An 11,936-nucleotide genomic window follows, 5' to 3' on the forward strand; every position below is an offset into this window, starting at 1 on the left:
TGTAATGAGTGTAGACCTTACCCAGTGGTGGTGGTAGTTCGGTTTCTTGACCTTGTAAAAATCTTCCCTGTCTTTGATTTTGTTTGTCATCATTCCAGCCAGAAATTAAAAAAAAATGAGAATTCCTCAGTTTACAGCAAGGGGAATTGGGGACAAGACATTAAGGATGATATTCCTGGAAGCTCATGTATCACGATTGTTTCATTCAAAGGACAGAGGACACTTTTCTATGAAGGCTTTTCAACATGTTATCTCACAAAGGGGATTTTCCTTTTGCAACCTATATGACCACTGGCAATTTCAATCTTGGCCATTCCCGCCAGCGTTTTCATTTTCGAGACGGGACAAGTAGTCTGTCTCGTCTAAAAGGGTTCTGTCTCGTCTCGTGGCAACACTAATTCTATTCTATTACGCCTGGTTGGACTACACACTCGTAATGTCTTTGAAACTGAATCCTCTGAAGCCACTTATCTCCGCTTCCATTACAATTTCCATTCTATAGCGATAAAAGTTAAAACCGAAAGTGGTTGGTTACCACTACTTCCAGTTTGAGCAGGTTGAACGGAGAACTGGGAACGTATTCTTGGGACTAATTTAAAAAATAGTCTCGATATCTCTTTCCATCTTTGCTCTATTCAAGTCGGAAGTACTAATAAATTTTAACTACTTCCAATTTCCGTATAGTTTTGCGAAAGGGGAAAGTTATATGTCAAGACGTGATTGACTGCAAAAAGCGCTTGTCACTATTTATTACCATTTTTATTCTATGGTGATGAACGTTAAAACCGGAAACGGTTCATTTCTACCACTTCCACTTAACGGAGAAGATGGGACCTATTCTTGGGACGCTAAATCGATTGAAAAAATGTTTCTCGATATTTTAAACCCTTTTCGTTCTATATTGGATGCGAAAGTACTAGTAAATTTCAATCACTTAAGGTTTCCGTAGAGTGTTGCGGGCTGTGATGGTATGCTCTAATTCTGAATCGATTGCAACAGAACGCTTGTTGCTATATATTACCATTTCTGTTGTATAACGTTGAACGGTGAAATCCCAAACGGTTGATTTCTACCACTTCCGGTTTAGAGTGTTAACAAAGGAGACGGGACCTATTCTTGGGATGCTAACGATTTAAAAAAAATGCTTCTAAATTCCATTTACCGTTTTTGTACTATGAGAATCAGTATAGAAAACGGACATTTCAACCATTTCCAATTTCGGTTGAGTGTTGTAAGTGGTGATATGTTTTCTTCGGACGATGAATCGACTATATGCTACCGTTTGTTCTATGGCGATACACGTTGAAACCAGGAGAATAGTTAATTTCAATTAATTCCCGTTTAAATAACAGGCTAGGGAAGGAGACAACGTATTATTGGGACGTCGAATCGACTGTAAAAATAATAATTAAAAAAAGCTTCTCAATATCTCTTAGTTTTTGTTGATACCTGTCAATCGACAGACGGACGGACGGATATAGCCTTCCGACACTTATGCATAGCATAGTTTGATTAGATTAGATTAGATTAGATTGTATTATATTTGGATCAGTCTTTTTTAAGTCTCCCAACATCTTTGCTCTTATTTTTCCACATGTAAAACACTTTTGACGAATTTTTAAAAATATATTTCAGCGGAAATGCACATGTCCTACTGATTGCGCTCCTCGCTGTCAGAAACACATTTTTAAGTAAAACTGTATCCACAAAATATTTGCTGGGGAGTCTTCAGAAGAACGCGTTGCTAGAATAATATACCATTTTGATTCTTTTTCTCTTTTCTTTTCTTTTTTTTTAAAGTCATAAACAACAGAGAAACATTTGAAGATTTTTTTTATGATCACTTGAAATGATTTGAGAATGTCCTGATTTTCTAGTTAAAAATCAGCCCATATATATTGCTACATATCTAGGGCATATATCTATGTACAGAACATTAAAAGCTTTTACGATCCTAATATTTTGCTTATATTGACCCTTATTTGAATACAGTGAAAATGTATAATCTTACAATCATTGCTTTTCTTAACGCTATTAGCATATCTGCGTACTTGCACGCCATCTCCCATATGCATTGTTTACTGCTCATTACTCTGCGTAGTACGCATTTTCTATTTCTCTCCGTTGCGTTGTTTTAATGTACTTATTTTCGTAATAATTCTAGTTACAAGAACCGTATCATATGTGTGAAAGAGTTTCAAGAAAGTACAGAAGATTTCTTCATATATTTATCTACCTTTACCTACTTTCCATGCATATTATCATACTAGTCCATCATTTCGTTCTCTTTCAGAGGTTTAGAATCATTAAATAAGGTGCTGGAAATAATACTCGCGCACAAGTAAATATTATTATTACGTGTTCTGCCTGTTGGCAGGTTCTTGGGACTAGTGCTCTCAAACGGGTCGGGTCAGGTCAACTCGGGTCGGGTTGTCGGGTCAGCTCGGGTCGGGTTATCGGGTCGGGTCAGTCGGGTTATCGGGTCGGGTCAGTTCACTTTGATCAACTGAGTTTAGGTTGAGTTTAAACTCGGCTGGAGTCGAAAGCTGCTGTTTTTCACTAGCTGCCTAATTAAAAATAGCAATTTTCAATTGATTTTATAGAAACCATAAATCTATTTTGAACACTTGCAGCTAGTGTTTTTATGATAAATGCTTATTTTTCTACTTATGTGTACTTTAATTTTTAAATGAGGAAGATTGATTTTACCAATCGACTGTAATATTAATATCTACGCCAATATGGTGTCTGGATTTAGAACAAAACTAGAAGTTGTTTAAGCAACGCCAAAAGAGAGATGGATATGGACGACCAAGCCCAAGCAGGGCCGCGGTGGCTCAGTGGTAGAGAATTCATCTCTGGTGCATGGTGTCCAGTAGCGTAGCTAGAGTTTTTTTCAGAGGGGGGCAATGAAGGGCCCGAGCGGATTTTGAGGGGGACATCTCCAATATATATATATATATATATATATATATATATATATATATATATATATATATATATATATATATATATATATATATATATATGTGTGTGTGTGTGTGTGTGTATTCAAGGTGAATGTTTCCATCTTTATTGTTCATGATTTTACTCTTTGGAAAACAGTGAAAATATAAGAATTTAGCACCTCAAACAACTAGGATTCATTAATGCAATTGATTTCTAATATATGTAAGTAAATAGTTATTTAATCATGGCGTTTAAAATATGTGTAGCTGGTTTACTTAAGTGGAAGCAAATACACTTTTACAGGTAAAGAAAATAACTTATAGGTTCATGCCTCTACTTGAAGAGGATCTTTCTATTCGTGTGGGCAGCAGCAAACATATCCACAACTTGTTAAAGATCTAACGATTTAGCAATTTTCTTCTCAATATAAAGTAACACTAAGTTATTCAACCTCATGAGTCATTGACTTGCGTATACAAGTCTTTAATCTTTTCAAAGAAGAGAATGACCTTTCACATGTAGCACTAGAAACTGATATAATCACAGAGATGATACCTAGCTTGTAGGTTTCTAGGAATGCGTTTTTGTAGACACAAAGAAGATCAACGAAATTCGTTAAGGAACCAGCTTTCGTTTTCTTCTCGTCTTCATACAACTTAATTGTTAGAGCAACCCACATTATGGTTTATTTCTTGTTTAATTATGCTTTTTTAAAATTATGCTTTATTGTTAATTTCAATGATTATTTTACATTAATCGTGTATAATGTAGAAAAAATATTTATTATACATCAAATATTCTAAATATCTTGATCTATTTATTGATATTTCTTTGCAACTAGTTTCTCTCATATTTAATGAACTTTCTACTTAATTCATTGTAAAGAGATGTGCTTTGCTCGAATAAATTTTTTCTATCATTTGTGTGCGCCTTACAGGTACATATATACAGAAAGGGAAAGTAAAAGATGCCACCAAAAAGTACAGAAAGTGCTTAAGTTCAAAAAGTAAACATAACAATACAGTGATGACGCCAGAGGGGGGCAAGGGGGGCGAGCGCCCCCCTAGTAGCTACTTCTGCTCCCCTGACTGCCACCTAGACTGCCTCCCCAGACTCGTACAATCTTTAAACATTCTTCATGTAGTATTATATATCAGCATTATAACCAATGTCATTGACAAATTGTAGTCTACTTTCCATGAATTTACTATGTGGCAGATTAATCCTCAAGCTTTCTTCTTTGAGCGTCTGGGTATGCATGCATATTTCTGTTTTCTAATTTAGCCCATTTTGAGGTAAATTTTAGTTATACTTCTTTCTTATGATTTTTAATAATTGTGCCTAGCGAACAATAGTAGATTTGGTCGACTTGTTTTCTTCTCATTGGATCAACTTCGATTGGAAACAAAAGAAAGGTAAAACCAGTTACGTAACTTGTTTGTATTTGTCCAGGTTTGAAGTTTTCAGTTTCATATTTTGTTTTATTTAAAACTTCTTTTTTCTGAAACATTATTCTCGGCTTCCAATATTCAGAGGATGTGCTTATAACAGCTTAGTTTGCAACTACCAGGGCTTAATTTTTTGAAGGAGATAAAAAGAGTTGTGTTTTCCCTTCCTGCAAATGATAATAATAAACTTATGGAATGAAATTGATTCCCAATAACTGATCTTTAGTTACTAATTGGTTTATACTAGTGCTCCTTTACTTATTTTGTTTCAAAGTACTGACGTGACGTCTACCATATTGACTAGGAACTGCTGAAAAATTCGTAGCCCAACCCAGAAGGAGTGCACGTGGATTGGTGAAGTTTTACTTCTTCTTCTCTTCCCCCGAGAGTCAATATACTACCTTGTACAGTGCTACAGCTTTTGCAGAAAAGTTAAAAAAAATCTAGATTTCCTCGCACCACTGTTCGTAGCACTACCCCTATCAGATCTAAAATGGCGTCTTTCAAGTGTTATTTAAGTTTGGGAAATAAGTACACGTAATAGTTAGACGGAGCTAAATCTGCGGAATAAGAATGATGATCTAGACATTGAAATCCTAGATTATGCAATGTCAGTTATGTTCGCAGGGGATTGATGGACAGGTGTATTCTCCTGAAGGAACAGAATTCCTTTCTTTTCATTTTCCGCAGCGTTGAACTTTGAATTTTTCTTTCAGTTTTGTAAGTAATGTAGAGATTCTGGATTAAATATCTGACCATTGAGGAGGTAGTCTACCACTCCATACTTATACCAGAAGAATGTTCCAAACAGTTTCTCAACCTACTTCTGTGTCTTGAACTTCTTGGGGCGATGGAGAAATGAGTGCTACTACTCCATTGACTGTTGTTCCGATTCAGGATCATAGTGGTACAACCATAGTTCATCTATGGTTACTATTCGTCAGCGAAATTGATCAGCATTATGGTCAAATTGGAAGAATACTTCTCTTAATGCCGTTACCCTTTTATTCTCCTGACATATATTTTGAACCCATTATGCCGAGAACTTGCGCATACCCAAGCCATTCTGAATTATGCTACCGACGAGTTTCAAAGAAATGCCCAGAATCCCTGACATAAGTTTTGCTGAGAAGGTAAAAACTGAGAAAGCGGGGTGCAGACCTGACTATAATAAATATAAATAGCTTAAATTATTTTTGTCACACAAAAACTGGGGTGGCCTAGGCCTTCCAGCCCCGGGCTATATCCACCACTGGCTGAAATGCTGCAATTTTCAAGAATAATGTCACAAATTGCATCCATGATTCCAGGAAGAGTCATTGCTTTTAATCATCCTGGATGTAAAGCATAATTTGTTGAGAAATTGCTACGTTTATACTAAGCCACTTACTTCTTCACCACTATATATAACGGAGGAGAGTCCCGTGGTGTTTCACTGATTTCCTAATTAATTTACTTCGGTGACTTTCCTTGGTGGAACAAAAATGTTATAACAGTAAGGATCTGGATGTTCGTGAAATTATCTGTTTGGGCACACATAATCACTTCAGAGGCCTGAGGAACAATAAGAATTTCATTATTAATATGAAAATTTTTATTTGTACATACAGAAATATGTTTTTCTAAACTACGGTTTCATTTTTCTATCTAGTACCTACACTCCTTCTGGATTGGACTACGACATTTTCAGCAGCTCCTCGTAAATTCTCTCTCTGGCTCTCTCTCTACATATATATATATATATATATATATATATATATATATATATATATATATATATATATATATATATATATATAGAGAGAGAGAGAGAGAGAGAGAGAGAGAGAGAGATACGTAGAATATAGACGAATGTGTTACTTGTAGCATACGCGAAAGTAATTCAATTTATGTTTAGGCTTCAAAAGTTTCATTGAAAAATATTTCATGTGCAGACGTTACTTATTTGTTAGTTACAAATTTTATTTGAAATAAGTTTAATTTATAATCATATAGATCTAACATAAAAACAGCAACGAAATACACAATGTAATGTAAAATGTCAAACGTAATAAATATGCATTTTTGGTATGGCAAATAGCCGCCCCCCGAAAATGTATCTGCCCCTCCTTTGCCCCCCTAAGAACTTATTGCTGGCGTCGTCACTGTAACAATATAGTATGGAGTTCTTGCATACTATTCATTGTTGGCGGAAAAATTTCTTCTTTTACTTTCTTTTCTCCATATCAAAGGATTACACCGAAAAGTTTACAGAAATGAAAATAAGCTTTTCATTGTTGCATTGTTATGTTCTCAATGATTTTGCATTGTAAATATTGGCTTTAAAAATTATTAACACAGTATGTTAAACTTTCAGTTAAAGAGAATTTTCCAAGAATTGTGCTATATATTTTAAATTATGCTTTATTTTCTAAAATTATGCTTTTAAAACTAGTTTCCCAATGTGAGTGCATTTTGGCGTTCACCCAGTGTCGTGACCATAGTGCTCTCAAACGGGTCGGGTCAACTCGGGTCGGGTCGGGTTGTCGGGTCAGCTCGGGTCGGGTCAACCGGGTCAGCTCGGGTCGGGTTATCGGGTCAGGTCAATCAGATCGGATCAGTCGGGTCGGGTCGGGTCAGTCAATTCGGGTCACGGGTCGGGTCGGTCTTCAACCCGACCCGACCCGACCCGTTGAGAGCACTACTTGGGACTAATGAGTTGTTTTTCAAAGAATTTAAAAATTTCGTTACTGAATTCTCTGTCTGTCTGTTATTTGCGAATTTCTCAATTTTGAACCCTCCATTCGATAGATCAAAAACCACCTGAGAACATGATTAAATTTTTCGCGTCACCCTTACCGTTCCCGAGATACTGGCTAAAAAATGGCCGATTTCCGGAGATGAAATGAAAAATGAAATCTTTAAGTTTTACGTCCCACGATTATCCCGGTTAGGCTAAAAGAGACGAGATTTCCGGAGATTTAAGGGGTCATATCTCGGGAACCGTAAGTCACAGAGAGATGATATTGGTGTTGATCAATATCTAAAAGAATGGTAAACATTTTGGTATCAAAGAGTAACTAGTGGCCACTGTCCAACTGGCTACTTGTTTGACTAGTTGTCACAGTTCCCCAGATATTGGCCAAACAATTTCGGATTTCGGGAGATTTAAGGATCCAGGGGCGGATCCAGGACGGACTTGGCGGGGAGGTGGGTTGTAATACTGCTACTTGGAGCTACTTTTAAGAGCTCCAAACTCTGGGATAGGTTTTATTTTTATACATAAAATAAGGAAGTTTCCTCTTCTGGGGGGGGGGGACGATTGCACTCTTGATCCGCCCCTGTAAGGAGCCGTAAGTAATAGAGATGATATTTTGCGAACTTTTCAATTCTGAGCCCTCCATTTTAAGCATGTGTCTTCGTGAAACATATCGTAGAACGTTTTAACAGCACTTTTAAACAAATATGTGGAAAAATTTTAGTACTCAAGGAAATTATAAATGGATAGATATATTACAAGAATTGTTAATGAGTAGGGACTATAATAATAACGTACATAGAACAATTGGTATAAAGCCTATACAAGTTAATAAGAAAATCTGGCAATGCTCTCAGAGCATTCTCAACTGGTTTATTTTATTTTATTTTATTTATTTACTTATTGGTGCGGAAATGTTTCCTCCATGTTTATCGATCTTCAGCTTTCTCTCTTAGCTTCCAATATGATTTTCTTTTTCACAAATCATAAATCAGTTTTGTTCTTCTTCCTACTCTTTGCTTTCCTTCCATCTTTCCCTCTACGGCGGTATGAAGAAAACTATTTCTTCGCAAGATGTGTCTAATCCAATTGGCTTTCCTACGAATGATGCTGGCTAAAAGGATCCTCTTCTCTCTTACCCTTTTCAGAACTGCTTCGTTTGTTACTCTCTCCGTCCACGTTATCTTCTCAAATTTCCGTAATGTCCTAGTCTCTGAACCATACAGTCCAATTCTCTCTATATATATATAGCGCTTGGCCAGCTTCCTCCTTAGTCCAATATTAAAAGTAGTCTTTTCTTGTTGAATGTCTCTTTTGCTACAGCATTCCTGATCTGATCTCTTTGGTGCAGTAAACATTTCTCGTCAAAAGTCCTTAAAAGTAACTTAGGAAATTGATTACGAGCGAAGGTAGACAACTAGGAAACAGCGTTAGGGTACCGAAGGTACGCCTACAGGAGGAGCACTATTTACAATAAATGAGACACGAAACTACTTTGTGAAATGCATAATTATCATTTCTTAGAGAGTTCATATTGTCTAAAATTGCTTCCTGTGCAGTGGATTACACAATAATGACACTTACCTTAAGTCTGCTATTTCTATCGTATTGCGCTAATAATTAAGTTTCTTATATGTTACTCTTTATTTGTAAACCTATAGATTTTACCCAAAAACTTCGAACTAGTGTCTCCATATTCTAAATCTTCATCAAAGTTAATGCTTACAAGGATGAAAAGAAAAGTAGCACAGCCGAACAATATGAGGACAAAAATTTACAGGAAAAACGTATTGTCACTATGAAATACTAATGTATAAGAAGGACCACTCACATCTGTATGCAGGCCGGATAACCCTAATTAAAGTAGGCCAGATAACTCTAATATGGCAAAAAAAAAAAAGTAGTAGTATTACGTTATAAACCTCCTTAAACAGGGTCCTGTACATTGTATACATATTGAAATATTTACACACACACTTTATTATAATATTCAGAGCCATAGCACGTGAAGCACGCGATTATATTTTCGGCGCGCTACATCTCTGATGATACATACTGTTTTCTCTTACCCACACTCCCCGTTGCGAAAATCGTGCCTCAGTTATAAAACAAATTCCCTCATCTAAGTATATCCATAAATAAAAACTGCTAATAAGATTTTTTAAATGAAAATTAAGACATGATTTTATAGGGGGAAAATACAGTATATACAGGATTTGCTATGCAATGGCTCTCATTGTTCAACTACACGGAAGGGATTACTTGTTCATAATCGTTTCATGGTGGGTGCACTAATGTGATTGTACGAATTAAGAGGAATTTATGAAAACTTTGATAAATCTAAAGAAATAATTTTTTAAACCTGTATTTCACTTTTGGTCAGCTGTCAAAAATAACTAAATGTACGGTATCGGCTTATTACAGTCCCTCACACAGAACAAGTGCAAGGAAATATGGTAGCCTTGAAAGGAAATCGTTTGTTAAAACTAGCATAGTGTGCCTTACCTACGAATTAACATTTGCAGCTGTAGCTATAGCCATAGAATAGTGAATGATATAGGTATTCATTATTCTATGTTACAGCTTAAAATTTTAATTCAGATGCCTTAAAATTTGTAATCTGCGTGCAAATACAAGTAACTGCAGTATTGATAGTCTAATTATCACAATTAAACTACGAGGGATGACTGAAAAGTTTTGAGCCTAACACAGAAAATGAGAATTTAGAATAGAATAATTATATGTATTAGAAAAGTACAACCTTTGATATTAATGTGTATCAATCTCTTGGTTCTATGTAATTTCTTTTGTCTTTCACAGGCTCTTGAAGTAAGTGAGATGGCAGAAGTTGGGAAAATTGAAAAAATCGAGTACAGGCTAGTCATCAAATATCTGCAATTAAAAGGAATGTCGGCATCTGAGATCCACCAGGATATGGTCAATACCGTAGGTGAATCTGCCTTTTAATATGCCACCATCAAAGGGTGGGTACAGGAATTCAAGCGTGGTAGGCAGCGTGTTGAAGATGAGCCGAGATCTGGGAGACCACCAAAACATTGGCCTAGTACTTCATATGATCATGGAAGATCGCCGACAGGAGAAAGCAGATCATATTCTGAAGAATGAGCTTGATTTATCAAAAGTTTCTGCTCGATGGGTCTCAGGTCTTCTGACTCCCAAACAAAAACGCACTCGGCACCTCCTATCCGTGGACAATTTGAAACTGTTAGAACGTGATGTGGACGATTTTCTCTGTCGATTCATCACTATGCACAACCAGCCAGAAACAAAACAACAATCTAAACAATGGAAGCCCCCCTCCTCCCCTACCCCAAAGAAGGCAAAGACGATTCCTTCCGCTGGAAAGTGATGGCCTCTTTTTTTGGGGGGGGGGTACTAAGGTGTAATATTCATTGATTACCTGCAAAGGGCTCACACTAACACAGGACAATACTACAGTGATCTTTTGAAAAAACCGAGTTCAAATTCAAGAAAAAAGGCCACAAATGATGTCCGGAGGCGTTCTCTACCACTATGACAATGCTCCCGGCCACACATCAGCAATTTCCATGGTTATTATTCACGAATGCGGCTTTGAGCTCGTTCCTCATCCACCCTATTCTCCAGATCTGGCCCCGACTTTCACTTGTTCCTTAAAAAAGGCTCTACCAGGAGCCGTGGAGGAGTTTCTGTGGTCACAAAATAAGGATTTTTTTTCCTACTGGGGTAAGAGCACTGCAGCACCGTTGAAGCAAGTGTGTTTCTGTCCAAGGGGATTATGTTGAAAAATAAAGGTATTACCAAATTTGTACTTCTTATAGTTTCCTCAAGGCTCAAAACTTTCAATCAGTCCTCATATATGCATCATGTACAGTAAGCATAATAAGGATGTTATTTGGTTAATTTTCCTACACTATTTTAATTCCATTTATACTTAGAGAACTTAACATAAATACGTTTCAGTTGTTTTTGTAGTATGTATTTTGATGTTCCACTATTGTATCATTAATTTGCATGTTAATTAAGCAGCTCACAAAATATTCACCTTAACAAAAATATTTAAAACGTGTTTGTAAGAATTTTATTTGGAAATCATTTTGATAGTGTCGTTGTTCCTACTACGAGGAACCTCCATCTTAATTACACAAGTGTACTATTGTATCTAAATTCCAATAATAATAATAATAATGATAATAATAATAATAATAATAATAATAATAATAATAATAATAATAATAATAATAATAATAAACACTTTATACTCCCGACAGAATCACGTCAGTACGCCGAAGCTGTCCCAACAAAATCAAGACGGGTGCTAACCCTAGAAAGGGTGAGCGATATATGCATGGAAATGAAATCTTTCTGTTTTACGTCCCACAGATATGCCGACTAGGCTAAAGGAAATGGTGATGATGATGAATGAAATGGTGGAATGAAAAAAGTGGAAGGAAACAGAAGAATCCCGAGGAAACCCACGTATACGGTGTTTGTCCACCACAAAATTTACTTGGCAGGAGCTTCGGATCAAAACAGGGACTCCACGCAATAGAGGTGAACGCTCTACCACTGAGCCACCGCAGCCCACATGCATGGAAAGAAATGGAGACTTCGTTAAAAAGTAAAGAAAAGTTTGTATATTATGATGTGGTAGTCTTTTTATTTTTTTAAATAAAACCAAAATTTGATCCATGAAAAATTGTTGCTCACTACTTCAAGTACGAACTTCATATTTACAAAGACAAAAGAAACACAAAATGAGCATTTGAGGAAATTGATCAGGGTCAATTTCCTTATTGAAC

The 11,936-nt window shown here is 36.3% G+C and overlaps 1 protein-coding gene across 2 annotated transcripts in view; it reads right to left on the reverse strand.

Moving 5' to 3' along the window:
* The window catches only part of LOC145675580 (uncharacterized), a 162,465-nt gene that overhangs the window by 106,903 nt on the left and 43,626 nt on the right, over positions 1 to 11,936 (reverse strand). The gene's annotated exons all lie outside the window — the stretch shown is intronic.

The sequence above is a fragment of the Thermobia domestica genome, chromosome 18 (assembly GCF_964235325.1).
Source record: "Thermobia domestica chromosome 18, izTheDome1.hap1.1, whole genome shotgun sequence".
Taxonomy (NCBI): Eukaryota; Metazoa; Arthropoda; class Insecta; order Zygentoma; family Lepismatidae; genus Thermobia; species Thermobia domestica.